An 18989-nucleotide genomic window follows, 5' to 3' on the forward strand; every position below is an offset into this window, starting at 1 on the left:
TCTTTTATTCAGTTCTAATTTCAGCCTACTGCTTCCAAAAAAGGTTGTCTGCCCTCAGCCTGGTGACACAATCAGTTTCTACCTTGAACCTCATGACTAAGACTCTCCCTTGTCTTGGGGAAGCCAAATACTTGCTTCTAGTTGGCAAGTCCATACAGGAATTTCTTCCACTTTACAGCCAGTGTTTTCTTTCTAAAATATTCCAACCTGTTTGCCTAATTTTCAGAGAAAGGGGCATTCACGAGCTGGATACAGCAAACCTTTGGGAACATGGGTTCAGAGTGGGGGGTGTCAAATTTCCTCGTCAGCCAGCTTTAAGACTACTGAAACGGAGTCAGGATTATCCAGTTCCAGTTCTGACTCTGTCCCTAGCCAGGAGTGCAAGACCATGGGTGAATCCCTGAACTGCGCGGGCCTTCGGCTTCCTCACAGTCAAACAGGGGTGGTGGAGCAGAGGTCTCTAAGGTCCCTTCCTGATCTAACTTTCCACGATTCTAAGGCAGGATTGATTTAAGGCTCTGTCAAACCTTCCTTGGCTCTGAAGTTTCTCTCTTCTCTCATCGCCATCATGCCGGCTGGATAAACACTGGTGATCTCAAATCTCTGGACTCGAGGGATGCTGTATTCTTCACATGCCTGAGTTGCAAGTACAAAGAGTCAATTTACCCCACCTGCCATCAGGCAAGTGTCCTGGCTGCTCCTCGGGGTAGAGACTAGCACTGTCTTTGTAACTTACACCAGCACTCGTCTGGTAAATCCCTTGAAGGGGCTCGTAGCCTCTTTGCGGTAAAATTCTCCTGCTTTCCCCTGCTTGGAAATAAAAGGAGTCTATTTTCTGAGGTATGGCACAATTACTTCCTGTTGATGGAGATACTGTATTATCAATGAACAAAGAGGGCCCATTAATAAGAAAGGTACGATCTTGCCTTTTGAATTTATACAAATGCCAAATATTAAGTTCAGTGGGAGTAAGAACGGTCAGCTTCTAGTCAAACCTGTCAGTTACAACAGTTGGCAACTACCTGTTGCAGTCAGGAATTACAGGTTGAAAGCAAGTAAGGTCAGTTTAATTCACGTGGTGTTTAAATTCAAAAGAAAGGAGACGGGCAAGCCGAGTTTAAACATTACACAGTTAATAGCAGGGAGGGTGCCTCATCCCAGATGACTCAAAATGCCAGTGCAGTGTGGGAAATGATGGAGAGAAATGCAGTGCGGCCAAGTTCTTGAGAGAAGACAGTGCGAGGTAAGTTACATAGCTAAATCATGCACGAGCAAAGGCAAATTTGGGGAACTCACAAAATCCAAATACATTTGAGGATATTAGTTTAGTGACTGTGAACAGACTAATATTGTGTATTCTAGGTTTATTTAGAAATTAGATGAAGCAATAAGAAAAACTAGAAAATATGGCATAAATGTAAGTAGATTATCTGAAAAGAAGAAAAAGGACTTGAGTTATTGCAAACAGTAGAAGGCAAGAGAATTTCATCCAGGCATAGAAAGCTCTAAATAAGACTAAGCAGGAAATATGGCAAATACACATCTTATAGTTTAAAAATTTGCTTTCTTAATGCATCATTTGACTTGTTAAACGGTAAGCTGGCGGAGTAACAGATTCCACCTCTATTTCAAGCACTACCTGATACAGTTAATGTGGCAAAAACAAAAACAGAAGAAACACAATTGTGCAATTCTGGAGTCGTCGTCAAAGGTTCCCACGTACGACAGGCAGGCAGCACCCCGAGATTTACAGTCGATGGTTGGAATGATTTCATCCTTAATATAAGGGAACAAACAGGCAGGAATGTGCTGCTGTTACTAAAGCAGACGCAGTGGGGAAGTTTCACTTCCACATTCTGATCTAGCTGATGAACTCTTCTCACTTTGCCGGATGACCGTGAAGTGTGTGTGTGTATGTATATGATGGCCCACATGTCAAACTACTCCTACTTTTGGAAATATCTGTAAAACTCTAAATGACCTTGTTAAAATGGAAAGACTTAGGATTGCTTGAAATTATTAGAATAAATAAACCCTTCCAAATGAGAACTAGTCTAAATCAATATTCTACTTCTGAGAGTGGGTTTGTCATGATGGTGAGTTTCAGTTTTGTTTATTTGGTTTGGCTCAAGAACACTCCCTTCATTCCTTCTTAGTTTTCTTTGGCCCACCCACACCTACTAAGTGTCCCTTTTGATAGTCCATCATTGTAATAACTGTATAGTCTAGTAATTTCTGTTTTCCCTACTAAACTGACTCCCTTGAGGGTAAAAATTGTATCTTTTCAGCTCTGCATACCCAGGGGCAAGTCAAATTCTGGCAAAGGAGAGGCTATTAGATAATGGACAGAATGAAAGCAAATTGCTCCCTCACTTGGTTTTGCATGTCTCTAAATGGTTCTTTGCGTTTGGTTGGCTTGATTGTGCCGCTGGCACAAGAGTCCACTTGTGAATTGGCATGGACCAATGTTACTTGAGAGACCGCACTGATGGCAGTTCAAAAGAAAATCCCCAAACTAAAGCTCTATGTCAGGTTACCTACTTTTTGGCATGTGGCCTATGTCCTTAGTAGATATAAGGAATGGTTTTCAAAACGCCTGAACAGATCCAGATTATGACACTTTGGGCAACAGGTAAGGTTTAAAGGGCTATTCAATCATTTCTTTTGCGTCAGAGCTGGCTACAGAACCACCTGGGTTGGTCATGCTTCTCGTGGTAAGAAGGCTGACTTTTATACTGCCTTTGTTACTGAGAAGTGGGTTTTTGTAATATCAGTTTCACTAGTTGTGACTACATTGGAAACTGAAGTAGCCTCTCCATTAAAGATGAAGTGACCTTGGTGCTTGTGACTAGGCTAAATGACTCATCTGGGTCACACAGTGAGTTGACAGCTATGAGAGCACCTCTGACTCTACCAGTTCTCCAGTAACTGCCATCAAGGTGTCTACAGAGGGGCACACCAGCAGCATAACACCTTGCCAGGTGGGGAAACCCATGAGAGGAAGGCCGACACCTGTATTGTCTCCTTCTGTGGGTCATACTGACCAGGTACGTCAAGCAGAGAGTAATTGTACTCCAGGGAGTTGTTATGAACACGATTTAGCAAAGTAGTTTCTAATCTCCTGCTTTCAACATATACAAAAGACACACCCCGCCTTTGCCCACACTCTTCTGTAAAACACACCACTACTCCAGCAAAGAGACTACCTGTTACCCAAGAAGCACAAAGACTACCTGTTACCCAAGAAGCGCAAATCCAGATTCCATATGGGCTATGACACAGACGTTGATAGTATGTATTGCTGCTGTTCTTCCTGAATTTTCATTTAAGTAGGCATAGTATATTTTCTTTTTCACTGAGATTACTGAAGAAGATTAAATAAGGCTATCTAATTAGATGTAAGTACCTATTACTAAAGTATTTAGGCTAACCTAGACTGGAAGATAATGCCTACCTGAATCATAGGAAGAGAAAGAAATCTTCTTACCCAGAATTTAGTGATTTCTGTTTGTTAGGGCATGCTGTCAAAAATATGCTATCAAATCGTTTAAGAATGACTTTTTAAAAAAATACATGTTTGCAGAATAAAATGAAGAATTCAGACTTAAGTTAAAAAAATGAACCATAATTTTACCACCCAGAGAGAATCACTTGCTAATATTTTGGTGTATTTGCTTCCAGAAAGCTTTCTATGCCCAAACCGCATTTTCTATATGAACTGATACCTAAGACAGGCATCTGTCAATCAGTTGCTGAGTAAAATACAATCAGAATATAGATAACAACAGGTATGGCTGAAGATATTAATAAAAAATCATCCTCAAAACTGTTGGAAAAATCAAGAAAACCCATAAAAAACCCATAAAGTTTTTAGGCCCTTGGTATGATGGGATGAATATAATGTCAGCAGTTCCTTTTTAATCCTCCTAAATCATATTTGGTAAAGATTAAGTCCACTACTTAAGTGTTTAGTCAGAGAACACTAGAATAGCAAGAAACCTTAGAGGTTCGTGTATAGTCTATGCCCCCATTCCAGGCCAAACAGGAAGCATGATTTGCCAGGGATGCTCGGCTAGTTTGTGGCAGAACCAGGAGTAGATTCCATCTCCTGACTCCAAGGTTCTGAAAATAGTGTAGAATGTAGAGCTCACGATCCCAAGAGAACTTCCAAAGATCTCACGTACTACAGATTGATGGTGTTCACCTGCTCCACTTTACTTATTCTGCCTTCAACCAGACTCTTCCAGTTATAATAATGAACCTAGGCAATGGTCATCGATGACTGCCAACTTCATAAAAAGGGACAATTGGAAATGATGTGCCTCCTATGGATGTATGATGCAGCTTTGCCAAAAAATTCAAACCAGGGGCTGGCCCCATGGCTGAGTGGTTAAGTTCACACACTCTGGCGGCCCGGGGTTTCCCTGGTTCTGATTCCAGGTGCGGACATGGCACCGCTCATCAGGCCATGCTGAGGTGGCGTCCCACATAGCACAACCAGAGGCACCTACAACTAGAATATACAACTATGTACTGGGGGTGGGGGGGCGGGGCTTTGGGGAGAAGAAGAGAAAAAAATAAAAAGATTGGCAACAGATGGTTAGCTCAGGTGCCAATCTTAAAAAAAATAAAAATTCAAACCTGAATCAGAATAAAGCATACAGCACTATCAAGTATCTAGGGGATAGAAGAACATGCTAGAGACTCCCAGGAACACAAACAGGAAAATCTAGAATGTGGGAAACCTAAAGGACAGATGACTTGGTGTCTTCAATAAATAAATATCAAGGAAAAATGAGATTTAGAGGGCAAATCCATGTAATAAAAGAGACCTAAGAGACAAATGAATCAAATGCAACGTATTGGCATTGTTTGGATCCTGATTTGAACAAATTATAAAAAACTTATGAGAGAGGTACATTAATACCAACCTTACAGAAATAAAAATGATCATAAGGGAACAGTATGAACAACTGAATGCTGACAAATTAGATAACTTAGATGAAATAGATAAATTCCTAGAAAGACACAAACTATTGAAACTGACTCAAGAAGAATTAGAAAATCAGAATAGTCCTATAACAAGAGATCAAATTATTAATGGAAGAACAAAACAAAACTACCCACAAAGAAAAGGCAAGGCCCAGATGGTTTTGCTGGTGAATTCTGTGAAACATTAAAAAAAGAATAAATGCCAATATTTCACAAACTCTTCCAAAAAGAATAGGAGGGAATACTTCCCAAATCATTCTGTGTGGCTGGCATTATCCTGTTGTCAAAAACAAAGAAATTCCAGTAAAATTAGAGACTAATATCCCCTATGAATATAGACGCAAAAGTCTTTTACAACATAATAGCAAATAAAAATTCAGCAACAGATAAAAAGAACTATAACACCATGACTGAGTGGGATTCCTTCCAGGAATGTAAGGTTGGTTCGATATTTGAAAATTAATGTAATACACTATATTAATAGAATAAAGGACAAAAAGCCACATGACCATCAAAATAGATACAAAAAATGGCTTTGACAAAATCTAAAACTCTTTAATGACAAAATACTCAACAAACTAGGAATAAAAGAGAACAAAATCCATTGGACAAAGGCCATATAGGAAAAGCCCACAGCTAACACCCATTTAAGGGTGAATGACTGAATGCTTTCCCACGAGATCAGGAACAAGACCAGGATGTCCACTCTCATGACTTCTATTCAACATTGTATTGGAGGTTCTAGCTGGGAAAATCAGGGAAGTAAATGAAATAATAGGGATGCAGATTGGAAAAGAAGAAGCAAAAAAGTCTGTACTTTCAGATGACATGATTTTGTATACAGAAAATACTAAGGAATCCACTAAAAAACTAACAAATGAGTTCAGTAAGGTTGTAGAATAGCAGATCAACATGCAAAAATTAATTATACTTCTATACACTTGCAATGAACAATGTGAAAATGAAATTAAGAAAACAGTTCCATTTACAATAGCACCAAAAATAAAACATATAGGGATATATTTAACAAATGAAGTGCAGAACTTAGATTATGAAAACTATTAAACATTACTGAAAGTAATTAAAAATGATCTAAACAAATGGAAAGACATTCCATGTTCATAACTCAAAAGACTTTATATTGTTAAGATGGCAACACTCTCCAAACTGATCTAAAGATTCAATGCAATTCCTATTAAAATTACAATTACCTTTTCTGCAGAAATGGACAAACTGATTGGAAAATTCATATGGAAATTCAAGGAACCCCAAATAGCCAAAACCACCAGAAAACGAGAACAAAGTTGATGGACTCATATTTTCTGATTTCAAAAACTTACTACAAATCTATAGTAGTCAAAACGGTATGGCACTGGTGTAAGAATGCAGATATATATCAGTGGAATAGAATTTGGAGTCAAGAAATAAACCCAAACACTTATAGTCAATTGGTTTTACACAAGGGTGCCAAGACAATTCAATGGAGAAAGATTAGGCTTTCCAAAAAATAGTGGTGGCACAACTGGATAGCTACATGCAAAAGAATGAGTTTGGACCCTTGCCTCATACCATGTACAAAAATTGACTCAGAATGGATCAAAGACCTAAATATAAGAGCCAAAAGTCTAAGACTCTAAGAAGAAAACATTGGATTACATAACAGTTTCTTAGAAAGATACCAGAAACACAGGGACAAAAGAATAAATAGATAAACTGGACAATAAAATTAAAAACTTTTGTGCTTTGACGGGCATCAACAAGAGAGTGAAAAGACAACCCATTGAATAGGAGAAAATATTTTCAAATCATATATCTGATAAGAGACTTAAATCCAGAATATATAAAGAGCTTTTATAAATGAATAATAAAAAAGACAACACAATTACAAAATGAGCAAAGGCTCTGAATAGACATTTCTTTGATGAGATATACAGGATGGCCAATAAGCACATGAAAAGATGCTTGACATCATTAGTCATTAGGGAAATGCAAATCAAAACCACAGTGAAATACCACTACACACCTAACAGAATAGGTATAATAAATAAGACAAATAATAACAAGTGTTGGTGAGGACGTGGAAGAAACTGGAACCGTTATACTCTGCTGGTGGGAATGTAAAATGGCACCTTCACCACGGAAAACATTCTGGCCATTCCTGAAAAGGTTAAACATACACTTATCATTTATCATCAGCAATTCCACTCCTAGGTATATGTCCAAGAAAAATAAAAACACATGTCCACACAAAATGTTGTAATAGAGTGTTTACAGCAACACTATTTGCAATAGCCTAAAAGTACTTTGGAAAAACTCAATGTCCCTCAACTAATGAATGGATAAATATAAATATGAGGCATTACCAATAGGGGTACTGATAGGATGTTACTGATACCGGCATTGTAGGTGGGAAAGTATGAATTCTTATCTTTTTTTTTTTTGAGGAAGATTAGCCCTGAGCTAACATCTGCCACCAATCCTCCTCTTTTTTGCTGAGGAAGACTGGCCCTGAGCTAACAGCCATGCCCAAATGCCTGTACTTTATATGTGGGACATCTGCCAAAGCATGGCTTGACAAGTGGTGTGTAGGTCTACACCCAGGATCTGCACAAGTGAATCCCAGGCCGATGAAGCAGAATGTGCGAACTTAACCGCTGTGCCACAGGGCTGGCCCTTGAATTCTTAACAAAGTGCATTCTTTTACCTTGAGAAAATGTTTAATGCACTGCTCACTTTAATGGTTAAAGCAGATTGATGAAATAATGAAAAGCAATAGGATATACTGAAGTACATGAGGGATCCATTCGGTTTAAAACTAATTTGGCCTGACCTTGTTTTTCCACCAAGGCCTGATGTGGCCTGTTGAGCATGCATTGTACATCTGCTTTAAACGTTTACAATGTCTCAAAGCCAAGCATGATGCCCTCAAAGATGGGGATGCTGCCTCCCCCCACATCAGCATTTCTTTTAGGATAAGCATCTCTTCCCAGAAACTAAGGGTTAATTACAGACCTGCTGTGTTCACCTTGTGACCACTAACCTGCTGTGCCAGCAAAGCATCTCATGACTGTTGTAAAAGAGATATTCCTGTCCCACGTGATGTACATCCTTTGTTGCAAGACCGTGTGTAACACCTCTGTACACCCTGCTTCTGCAGAGTGCTTCCTTCCTTGGAGAAGGAAGCCCCCAGGCTACAGTCCTCAAAGCTGGCTCACAGAATAAACTCATCCCAATTTTGATTTATAGATTATGGATTACTTGCCTGGACAAGATGTACAATCTATGTTTGATGGGCCATAAGTGAGGCTTCTTTAGTTCAAGCTGACTCTGTGTTGAACCAGAATAGCTACCCTGTATGTCCCAATATGTGAAAATCTTGTCAGTACTGAAGACTTTTTAATTGTATAGCTTAAGTGGGTAAATTGTATGGTATACGAATTATATCTCAATAACTCTGATAGCAAAAGAACTTTGAGACACGGACATTTGAAGATTGACAGCAGATGATACCAGGAATTACTTCTTACGTGTGTAGTGATGTTGAGGTTATATTGAAGCTGGGTACCTGAGGGTCACTGTAAATATTCAGTAAGAACAGGATTACCCCTTGACCTTGTTCCCAATAGCATCACAAATGAAAAGACGTTAACCTTGTCAATTTGCTGTTTTCTTGTTTAACCTGAGGGGTGACTCAAGGGTCACAAGGATTTTTGAGCTTGTTTTGCAGAAGAAAAGAATGCCTTTAAGCAAGTTAGGATCACCAGATAACCAGCCCTCAGCTGCCACTGATGCCCAGAAGTCTGATTGCCCAAGGGCTTATCTGGAGTGAAAGAAACTCAATTTCCTATTTGTTTCTCCAAAACTCCTTCTCTCAAGCCCTTAGCTCTATAAAACCCCCTGCTCTCTTCTTTTGTTAAGGCAGATTTGAGAGAACCTATGTTGCCAGCTTCTTGTTTTGGTGAATTCGAATAAACTTTCTCCATCTCCAAGCACCATAGCTCAGTGATTGGCTTACTGAGCACAGGGCACATGAACCTGAGATCAAGAGGCTCGGTATCTATCTTTGTAAGAAAAGAATCTTATCTCCTAGAAACGCTACAATATTTGTAGATGAAATAGTTAAAAAATTATTCTCTTGGGGCTGGCCCCGTGGCCGAATGGTTGAGTTCGCGCGCTCCACTTCAGCGGCCCAGGGTCTCGCCGGTTTGGATCCTGGGTGCCGACACAGCACCGCTCATCAAGCCATGCTGAGATGGCATCCCACATGCCATAACTAGAAGAACCCACAACTAAAAACGTACAACTATGTACCACGGGGCTTTGGGGAGGAAAAAGAAATATTTAAACAAAAAATTATCTTGACCCTACCAATCACCCCAATTTTCTGCCTCCTTACCCTTACAACCAAATCTTCCTCCAAAGTATCTACTCTTCCTCTCTTGAATTGTGTACCTACCATTCTCTTTTGAACCCATTCCAATCAGGCTTTCATCCTCACCATTACAGTCCATCAGCAATTGACTTGGCTGCTTTTCCTGGTTCCCTCCTATTTCAGTGGCTGCTCTTTCTGTCCCCTTTGCTGGTTTCATTACCATCTCAACCCCTAAAGCTAGAGTGCTCTAGGGCTCGGTCCTTGGGTAACTCTTTCAAATTTGTCTACACTTAGAATCTAGATGATCTCATGGTTTTAAATACTCTCTACATGCTGATGTCTCCCAAATTTATATCTCCAGCCTGGAACCTTCTTCTTCTTCTTTTTTTTTGGTGAGGAAGATTGGCCCTGAGCTAACATCTGTTGCCAATCTTCCTCTTTTTCACTTGAGGAAGATCGTCGCTGAGCTAATATCTGTGCCAGTCTTCCTCTATTTTGTATGTGGGATGCCACCACAGCATGGCTTGATGAGCGGTATGTAGGTCTGCGCCCAGGATCCAAACCCACAAACCCAGGGCCGCCAAAGCAGAGTGGGCGAACTTAACCACTACACCATTGGGCTGGCCCCTGGACCCTTCTTCTTATATAACTTACAACTTATAGATATATAACTGAGACTCATATATCTAACTGCCTTCTTGATATCTCCATGTGTTAATAGGCATTTCAAACTTAACATCTCCAAAATTTAATTTCTTCTCTCTTCCCATCCCCAACCTGCTCCTCCCAGTGTTTCTCATTTCAGTAAGGTACAATTCCATTTTTCAAATTGCTCAGGCCAAAAATCTTGGAGTCTTAGCTCATCTTTTTCGCACACTCTACCAAGTAACTCATCAAACCCTGTGTGTCATCATGTCTGAAAATATGGTGACACTTCACCCCTCCACTGCTTGCACGTTCCCCAGCCACTACCGTCTCACTTGGGAGTACTGCATGGCTTCCTAAGTTGTCCCCGTCTTGCTCCCCTATAATCTGCTGTCAAAACTCCCTACTCCCCTACATTCTATTCTCAAAACAGAAGCTACAGTGATTCTTTCAAAGCAGAAGTCAAATCATGTACTTCTCTGCTCAAAACCTTCCAATGGCTTCCCATCTCCCTTAATAAAAGCCACAGTCCTTACAATGCCCTTTAAGTCCCTACACAATTAGGCATCTTGTTACCTCTGACCTCATTTCCTACTTTTCCCCTCCCGTCCTCTGCTTCTGCCACTCCGGCCTCCTTTCTGTTCTTACAATGTAGTAGGCATCCTCTTGCCTCAGAATTTTTGCACTTGCCACTCTGTCTACCTGGAAAGTTCTTCTCCCGGATAAAGGACATTTCTTGCTCCCTCGCCTCCTTCAGATCTTTGCTCAAAGTTGGCTTCTTAGTGCTCCCCCTTGTCTTATTTAAACAGAAATCTCTTTCCCTATCCTCAGCACCACTTTCCCTGCACCGCTTCATTTTTTCCCCAGAATACCTATCCTACTTGACAGAGTATGTAATTTATCTATTACTTTATTTTCTATCTCCTCTCCCTGAGAACAGGGATTTTCTCCTGCTTTGCTAAGTGTTTGGCACATAGTTGGTATGCAATATTGTTGAGGGTATGAATGCTCTTTATAATGCACTTATTCTCTCGGCCTCATTGTTTAACCGGCACTAGCTTCACGGGAGTTTGGCGTATATCCCTGAAAGAGATGAAACTGACTGAACAGAAACATCGTCCACTCACTCAGACTGTGGCGTCTATCTTCGTAAGGGAGCCCAAAGCACAGAGTGGGAATTCTGGAGGTTCAGGTTTCAGCTGCAGCCTTGGTACCAATCAGCCATGGCTGGCAAATCATTTTCCTTTCTGGCCCTCAATCTCCTCATCTGCCAAGTGGAGATCGTTGCTTTGAACGATGTCCCGGGACTTCTGAGAAGTAAAGTGAAAGAGGAAGAGCTGAGTCGGGAACGATGTGCCTCACTAACGTCCGTATCACACACAAGGACGTACTTACCCAGCACTTTATACTTTTTAAAGGCAACGAACAGACCTGGAATCAAACTGCAGGGTTCTGTTAGGGACCTCGGAACGCAGTTTTGCTGTTAAGCCCCTAGGCATACCAGTGATGTGACAGTGAAAGCTCTTGATGTCAGCCTATTCTTTTACGTGTGAACTGTTTTCTTTCAATATCCTTGAACAAACCAGCGAACAGTCAGGGCCACGGATGCCCAGCTCCCATGGGAGTTGTTTCCTAACCACTTCCGTGTATGTGTGGTTGGTTAGCGTCCCCTCAGCCCATCTGTAACCCAGAAGCTTGATTTTCTCACAGTAACACGTGGTAACAATTGGCTCACGTTTATTTTGGATTCAGTGACATATCGTTAATTTACACAAAGCAGTAGTACAACGCCTGGCATATCTTACAGCCTCCATAAGTGCTTTCTATAAATGGAGCATGTATTGACCTTCTAGTCCCAACTGCAGTCCTTCCACCATTTTACTACCCCCAGTTGAGGATCTGAAACAGTATGGATTTCTCTACTTGGTTTCAAAAGCTTCCGCAACGTATGGAAAGCAGAGTTTCAAAGAGATATTTGACCACCCATGTTCATAGCAGCATTACTCACAATAGCCAAAAGGTAGAAGTCACCTAAGTGTCCATCATGGTATGTACACACAATGGAATATTATTCAGCCTTAAAAAGGAAGGAAATTCTGACACATGCTATAACACGGAGAAACACTGAAGACATTATGCTAAATGAAATACGCCAGTTGCACAAAGACAATTACTATATGATTCCACTCATATGAAGCACCTGAGTAGTCAAATTGACAAAAAGTAGAACGGTTGCCAAGAGCTGGCAAAAGAGGCTTAGGAGAAGTTGTTTAATGGCTATAGAATTCCACTTTTGTAAGAGGAAAAGAGTTCCTGAGATGGCTGCACAGCAATGCAAACGTACTTAACTCTACTGAAGGGTACACTTAAAACTGGTTAAGATGGTAAATTTTATGTTATGTGTATTTTACCTCTATTAAAAATTTTTTTAAAATCTCCATCCTATTTATCAAACCTGACTTTCCAGTCCTGTGGTTTGTCTTTTCCCCCCATTTCAGTTAGACTGCTGTCTTCAGTGAACTCCCAGTGTAACACCCACTCCCTCTCGAGCCTTTGTCCTACGGTGTTTCTTCTCTGCAATGCTCTTTCACCGTTACCATCCATTTCCAAAAAGTTGCTTGTGCTTTCGCCCGAAAGATCGGTTATCTTTTCCAGATCAAACCAGGAGTCACAGCCTCCAGGTCGTCCCTCCTCTTTGAGACCACGCTCCTCTCCCTTTCCTGCACCAGAGAGGGGCCTACACCGGCTCTGTGTTTAATGCGGTGGCTGAGTCTCTCCAACTATCTCTTCTACGCGCGAGCATCAGGGGCAGCATCTCAGTTCTCCTCCCGCATCCCGCGCCCAACACACATGCACGCCAGCAGCACGGAGCTCGGCGCACAGGGGCTCCAGGGAGAACTCGATGGTCCGCACGTCGAGATGGAGGAAGAGCGGTCTCCCCGAGGCCGCGAATAATCTCACACAAAAGCTTTCCACGGCAAATTCCCGCGAGCGCACGGGCCTGACGCGGCAACTGTGGTCCTTCAGCATCCTTTAAGGCGGCCCCGTCACTCGCACCGTTTTCTACCCTCGGAAACCTTTCCCCTCGCAGCATCCGAGAGGAAAGCGAGCGGGAGGACGGAAGCAGCGCTTTTTGTGGAGATCCTCAAGGAAGAAACAGACTCCAGCCGGCCGCCTCGAGGACCTCCGAGGCCTACACGGGACCGCTAACTTGAAAAGGGGCAAAAAACCGTTAAAGATGTGTGTTTCCGGCCGAAGCGTCCGCTCCTACTTCAGATATGAAGGGAGAACGACGCCAGCGAGGGACGGGAAGCCGCAGGACACAATTTCCTTCATTCAAATCGCTCGATGGGGGGGCGGGGGGGCGGGGGGTGGGGGGGGGTGGGACCACGAGTAACCCGGAAGTGAAAGTCGGCTGCCTTCAGGTATTAGAGCCCGGACCGAAGGAGTTTCCGGCCAGACTTCTACCCAGGCTTTCCTGGTTCCACCATAGTTCTACTCAGCACACTCCCGGCTTTCTGGTGCCCTACTCCCGTGGCGGCTTAGATCCGATCCTCCTTGCCCAGCCTGAGTTTTGCCGCAACTCCCCAGAAGGCCCTATTGAACCTTGGCCACCCTTGTCTGAAATAACCTTTACCCTACGGGTCCCCATCAGGGTCATCTGACGTTTGCCAGGAGGGGAAAGCTCCCGGGATTTGTATGTCCCGAATCGCAGTTCGGCCCGGCCGGCGCCTGCGCGGGGCGTTACCATAGAGAGGGAGCCGCCTCTCTGGTCCCGGTTTACACTCTCTATGGTACAGCCGGCTCGTTGGCGGTAAGTGGAGAAAGGGAGACCGCAGTGCGCAGGCGCTCGCGGCTGCTTTTTTTTTTTTTTTTTTTTTTTTTTTTTTAATCCCCGCACCGAGCGCTTAACCTCATTGGGGTGGAGGAGAAGGCGGCGGCTGTGTGGTCCGCAGCGGCAACAGTAGCGAATGATACGGCTGTAAGTACCGGGTTATGGTGAGGAGATTTAGGCCCCGGGCCCCTGCCCCCTCCCTCGCAAGTGGCGGGCGCCGAATTTGGGTGGCGGCGACTTGCAGCGCTGTCACCGGCTGTTGGGTGCACTTTGGGGGAGGGGGCGGCCCTTAGGTGGGAGCCGGCTGAGGGGCGGGATGGGAGGGTTGTTTATCCAACCAGTCGGTCGCTGATCCCAGGCTGCTTTGCGGGGGGGGGAGGGGGCGTGGGGTCAGCCCGGCTTTGTGTCCCCCTCCCTGTTCCTCTCCGAGAGCCCACCCCCGCCCCCTCCGTGACCGGAGGCTCCGGCCGGGTAGGAGACGCCGGCGGAGCCCGAGTGGCGTTTGAAAAGAGCCCGAGATTGCAAGGGGAGGCGGCGAGGGAGCGAAGCCCACGGCAAGCAATCCGGGGCGAGGGCCGGGTGTGGAGAAAGATCCAGAGGGAAGGGGTGCCGGGGAGGCGGGGTGCCGGGGAGGCGGGGTGCCGGGGCTCCGAGCCTGCCAGACAAAAGCGGAGCGAGCGGCGCCGAGCCCAGCCGCCGGCCGGGCGGCCTCGGGGGTCCCCCTGGTCCCTGCGGCCGCAGAGAGCTGCTTTCGGAAGCTGGGAAAGCGGACGAGTGCCGAGTTAAGCCTTGTGCAGCCTCCTCAAGTTGCCTTTGTTGTGCTTTGGTGCTGGCAGAGACGCTCTGACGAAGCTGAGTGTTTGATCTTGCACGTTAGTCTGGGTGGGTACAATGGAGCTAATCGAATTTTGCTTTCCATTTTCTGAGCCGCTCGGATGAGTAGGGGGTTTTCCAGAGTCTAACTTATTACATAATGTTTTTGAACAGTTGTGTTTATTTCTAAAGTTAAAAGAAATAGGTGGAGCCTTAAAGCATGTTTTGTTGCATCTGGGTGAGTTTCTCTGTCGTGGGGTTCGTTCATTAAATACCGGCGGTTCGGAGAACCTGTGAGCTCTTTTAAGCATGATACTTTAATTTGTAGATGTGGCAGTAAGAGCTTCAGATTTTCTAGTCCTTTGGGAAGCAGTGATGCAGAAGAGTCAGAAGCGAGAAATAGCTGCATGCTGCCGTGTGCCTTGCTCCCTATTCGGGTGCCACACTCCCGTGTAAATTGTGGCTTTAGAAATTGTTGCTTTTATTATTATTATTACTATTAGTGACATTTACTGAACTCTTGGTATGGGGGATCCGGGACAGTGGGCTCCTTTTGCTCATCAAGAGAGTGGGAGAATAGTAACATTGATGCAGAGACTATGTGGATAAGAAACATAACACCACAGTGTTCCATAGTTACTGAGTATTATTTATTTTTTCCGAGCGCTAAGAAAGATTTAAATTTTGGTGAGCTATTTGCGTATTCATTTTTGTCAAATTGTGTAGTTGTACCTTGTTTGGCAATTGTCAGTCGAATCTCAGTTTCTATAGTTCATAGTTTATCAAATAATGTGTAGCACTATTTTAGATTTTTAAAGTTCTTATTTTGATGGAGGAGTTTTCAGCCGTAGCTTTATGTTCTCCCAACTGAGATTAACCAAAGTCGGAAATCCTTTGAAGAGACTGTTGGAGGTGGAGGTGTCAGATGTTGTATTTCCATGTTACAATTTAAGTGGTAAATACAGAAAAGACCTTTGCGAACTTTACACCTTAAATTAGTGTTAGAACTGAAAACCCAGATCTCCTGGTGTGTCAGGATTTTGGCCACAGACTCAATTTTGTGTAAGAGAGGCAAGGCTTTTTTATACTAATAGGAAGCAAAAAGCTGAAGGTTGGTGTGTTATGCTTCAGTAACTACTGTGAGAGAATCTCGTAAGTGTAGTTCAGATGATGGGAACTTGCTTTTAATAGAGCGAGATTCCAGATCCTTAAAATAGTTTGACAAGGATGTTCAGAAGTGATTGGCTGGAAGACCGTTAAGTTTATGGTTCAGATGTGTTATATTTTGTTCATTGCTTTTGGATTTGGATTTTTTACTTCAGTCTTTTGTTAATTTTCTTTTCTTGGGCGGCTCAGTGTCAGGGTTTATAAGTTGGGTGAAATAGTTTCTTGGGCCTGAAACTTAAATTAATTTCTTGTTACTCTTTTTTTTCTTAACAATCTCCTACTTATAAAGTTGTAGCTTTTAGATTATAATGTAATAGTTTTTATTTTGTAACACTATTGGTAAATGTTATAACCATTTAAGGGATTATAAGTATTAGGCTCAGAGCTGAGTTATTAAAATGTCAGTTTTGATAACTGCAAGTTTGGTTGTCAAATTAAACAGTAGAAAGGGTAGACAGTAGCAGAAAATAACAAATGTTTAAAAACAAAATCGCCTAAAAGATTTCCCAGAAAATAAAAGAAGGATCTATTAGTCTTGAGAAAAAAGCCTAGGCAAAGAAGAGATCATTGATGATAGAGGTTTTGGTTCGTGAAATGTAATTTAAGAAAGTAAACCAACCTTTCTTTACTCAGAGCAAGCAGGGCAACATCCGTAAAGTGTGTGTATTTGACTGAGTGACCGCTGAGGCCTTTTCGTGTCGGCACCTGAGTTTACTAATTGTTTCCAGCCGGGTCTTCATGCCCCCAGGGCCTCCTGCCTCCATGTTTATGCCTAGACCAGGACGGAAATGTGCACAAATGGCGGCGTGTCTCCCTTTACACCTTTGTGGACTCCCTCCTGTTTCCTGCCCGGAAGTCTCCTCACTCCTTGCTGATTCTTGTATCCATTGCCTTCCTCCCTGGAAGATTCACTTCTGTGTATTTACTCTTCTCTGGATCCTTAAGGGCCCTGAGAGGTTAGAGAACACTTTGTGGTATCCTCTGTGCCACCTCCTGGGACTTGTGTAACTAGTCGCTGTAGAATGTATCAAGAATTATCAAAGAAGAAACTCAGGGCCCCCGCGGCCGAGTGGTTAAGTTCGCGAGCTCCGCTTCTGCAGCCCAGCGTTTTGCCGGTTTGGATCCTCGGCGCCGACATGGCACCGCTCATCAAGCCATGCTGAGGCAGCGTCCCACATTCCACAACTGGAAGGGCCCACAACTAAAAATACACAGCTATGTGCCTGGGGGCTTTGGCGAGAAAAAGGAAAAATAAAAAAATCTGAAAAAAAAAAAGAAGAAACGAATGTATCATAACTTGGACTAATAGAATTTGGGCCTTGGCAGAGCTCTTCGAGGCCCCATAGTCCAACATCCTACCTTTCGTCTACTGTATTCTGCTCATCAGTCTCGAACTGCGGACGTGCTTCTCTGTTACTGGACAGGTCGCTAGAAAGGTGTTTTAGACTGTCCCACCGCTTTTACCTGTGGATCTTAGTTGTACCGCCTGAAGCAACATGAATTGTCTGTTTCTTCCCCACTTAATAGCCTTCGCTGCCTGGGACAGTCAGCAGACCTTCTCTAGATTTATCGACTAATAAATTTATTAAACCCTTTCTTTAGTTAGCCACCAGTTATCAGGAGGGTACAGTTGAAAAGACATACATGGTCCCTACACTTGAAGGGCTCACAGTCCAATGGGGGAGACGGACAAAATATTACGAATTGATGCGGATTATGCTGGAAGTACGTAAACAGCCCTAGGTCTTTTGTCCCCTTGTGGTTTGGTATGATTTCACCATGCATTCTTTCAGCAGCTCAGTTTTGTTAGTGTCCTTTAAATGCGGTATCTGAAATGAAACGGACTTTGAAATGACCAGGGTATACACCTATTGTCTTAGTTTAGGAAATTGTATCAGGGATTTTCAAACTTTGTTGTTCATTCTGGCTGTGCCACTCACTAGTCCTGTGACTTTGGGCCGTGGGCCAGTTAAATCATCTCTTTGTATGTTAATGGTTTCATCTATAAAACCATGTAAAGGGAGGGCGGTGTTTAAATAGTAGTACCTCCTTACAGGGTTGTTGTAGGGATTAAATGAGATAATATTTGTAACGTGCTGAGAATGGTGAGTGGCATTTAGTGAGTGGGCATACGTGGTAGTCCGACCGTGTATTTGCAGTAGGAGTCGATATTAATAACAGTGTCGTAGTAGTAGCAGTGATCACGTCACCAGAATCACTTGGGAGCTTGTCAGAATACAAATGGCCTGGCTTTATTTATTCTCATCTAGCCAGCGGTTTTTGTCAGTCTGCGTGGGGTCTGGGCAGCTGCAGTTTTAACAGTTCTCAGATGATTCTTCAAAACCCCAGAGTTTGAGAACCTTCCAGTCTGTGTTCATTTTGTCAGTGATTGCATTTGCTTTTAAAATTGAAAACATTGCCAAGTGATAGATGAATAGATTCTCCTAAGAGATTGGAGCAGCGCAGATAGGGACAAGCCTGGTCCCAGAGCCCAGGCCCTCGGGGGGCGCGCCTGCTCACCGTCAGTTTGGAACGCATCCCTGCAAAAGCTGTTCCCTGTTGGGCAGTTACATATGGATGAATGTCTTCATAATACCAATAGCCAGATTTAAGGGGGAAAACCCTTGATTTTGAAGGCATTTTTATGTTCATAATCTTGTTTGCTCCCTTCAGAGTCCTGTGAGCTGGGTGGGGGAGGTAGCATCATTAGCCTGTCAGTTCCCAGATGAGAAACCAAGACCTGCAGGTGAATCCCAGGATGTGGTGGAACTAGGACAGGACTGGCCTTCTGTCTCTCAGCCTGATGTCTTTTCATGTCAGCTGTCTCTTACTGCTTCATGTTGTTGGCTTATCTTGAAGTTGTGGTTCATGAAGTCTTCTGATCTTTTTGCTATGTGAATAGCTGCCAAACCAGATTTCTTCCTGTCTTTTAGTGTGTTATACTTGCTTTTTAAAAAATGTAAGTTCAAGGTTTAATAGTTCCATACATCCGTTAAGATTTATTTTTTTGTGAAGAAAATCTAGAACTGGCCTGTGGCCATCTGTTAGCGTGGCACATTTGGGTGAGTTTATCCTCGTTCAGGATAGGTCAGGTCAGTGACTCTGCTTTCCACCTGTCTCTGTAACTGTTGTCCAATTAACTTTCGAAGCAGAATCAGTTACGTT

The 18989-nt window shown here is 43.1% G+C and overlaps 1 protein-coding gene and 1 long non-coding RNA gene across 25 annotated transcripts in view; one reads left to right on the forward strand and one right to left on the reverse strand.

Moving 5' to 3' along the window:
• LOC139045085 (uncharacterized) overlaps positions 1-13361 on the reverse strand; it is a 34087-nt gene extending 20726 nt beyond the window's left edge. The window contains exons 1-2 of the long non-coding RNA XR_011502754.1: positions 11137-13361; positions 528-636 (exon numbers count right to left, since the gene is read on the reverse strand). This is a non-coding gene — a long non-coding RNA (uncharacterized lncRNA). The remainder of the gene's footprint in view (positions 1-527; positions 637-11136) is intronic.
• Positions 13362-13869: 508 nt separating this feature from the next.
• Positions 13870-18989, forward strand: part of CLASP1 (cytoplasmic linker associated protein 1) — a 255693-nt gene continuing 250573 nt past the window's right edge. For all 24 annotated transcript variants that reach the window (XM_070507429.1, XM_070507431.1, XM_070507435.1 and 21 more), the window contains exon 1: positions 13870-13991. The gene's annotated coding sequence lies outside the window, so the exon portion shown is untranslated. The remainder of the gene's footprint in view (positions 13992-18989) is intronic.

Source organism: Equus asinus, chromosome 4 (assembly GCF_041296235.1).
Source record: "Equus asinus isolate D_3611 breed Donkey chromosome 4, EquAss-T2T_v2, whole genome shotgun sequence".
Classification (NCBI taxonomy): Eukaryota; Metazoa; Chordata; class Mammalia; order Perissodactyla; family Equidae; genus Equus; species Equus asinus.